This window comes from Poecilia reticulata, linkage group LG3, assembly GCF_000633615.1.
Source record: "Poecilia reticulata strain Guanapo linkage group LG3, Guppy_female_1.0+MT, whole genome shotgun sequence".
Taxonomy (NCBI): domain Eukaryota; kingdom Metazoa; phylum Chordata; class Actinopteri; order Cyprinodontiformes; family Poeciliidae; genus Poecilia; species Poecilia reticulata.
Genome location: NC_024333.1, coordinates 30,279,611 through 30,281,030, shown reverse-complemented (window position 1 = coordinate 30,281,030; position 1,420 = coordinate 30,279,611).

The following is a 1,420-nucleotide window of genomic DNA, read 5'->3' as shown; positions in this document are numbered from 1 at the left end:
CCATCCATCCATCCATCCATCCATCCATCCATCCATCCATCCATCCATCCATCCATCCATCCATCCATCCATCCATCCATCCATCCATCCATCCACGAGACATTTCTGGCAAGAGGCGGGCGGGGTACACCCTGGACAGGTCACCAGTCCATCGTAGGGAAACAGAGGCTGACAGGACAAACAACTCTCAGACCTAGGGAGAATATAGAGAAACCAATTAACCTGACAGTCATGTTTTTGGACTGTGGGAGGAAGCCGGAGTAACCGGAGAGAACTCACACATGCACAGGGAGAACATGCAAACTCCACGCAGAAAGATCCCGGACCGGGAATCAAACCCAGAACCTTCTTGCTGCAAGGCAACAGCTCTACCAACTGTGCAGCCCCTTAGAGTTGGACATGTTTTCCAAAAAGCCACTTCTGATTGGTCTAATTTTAATACCTAAACAATGAAGCTATGTGAAATACCTTTCTACTTTATTAAAATGTGAAAAATTTAATCAACTAATATTTAATTTTTCCAAAATTCTTTTCTATGGTGCATGCAGTAAACAATGTACCCAGTATTTGTCTTTTGCTATATTTGACATCTTCTGTAAATTGGATAGATGATTGACCTTTCAAAACCCAGGACTTACAAAACGCTGGTGCCGTTCTGGAGACTCCTATGAAACCTCTTGCAATGACGGTGTGAAGAATCCTGGATCTTCATAAAATCAGAAGACAGAAAAACATAGTGTCTTCAGTTGGAGGCTTCTTCAGAGCTGCTGTAATACTGACTGCTACAGGAGATCCTTTCACAACGTTTTAAAGAAAATTATGAGTTAAAATAACTTTCAATTTGTCTTTGGGATCAATAAAGTATTTTTGAATCTGAAAGTGACATATGCAACAGTAGCACACATGTAGGTTTTTATTAAGCAGCATAATCCAGTCTGCAGATACAACATGATGGGTTTTTACTTTCATCCAAAGCAGCAACATGTACATGCTAAACAAATCTTCATGGAGAAAAATCTACGCCTATGTTGAATTACATGTAAGACAACTGCATGGGAACAAACCTTGGAGCACATAAGCACAATAAAAACATAATATGACTTTGTTAGCTGCAAATTTAACCTCAAACAAGCATAGGGTTAGTTTTTTTGTTGTTTTTTTAAGAATGCCTGGTTATCCATAAATCGTCCACGCTTCAACAAACTGGAAAGCCTTTGCTGCATAAAGACAGAATTATCTGTGGAAGACATAAATATGGAAGTGACAGTTCTCATGGGGCAGCAAGAGGCCACAACAAAACAGGAGCCCATCCTGGACACTAATGCCCCGTGTCTCCCACCATAGGGTTTTCTTAATTACATTAACCAAATGCGCTCTGCTGTGTGTGCAATCTCATGGTTAACTGAACACCCCCATAGCG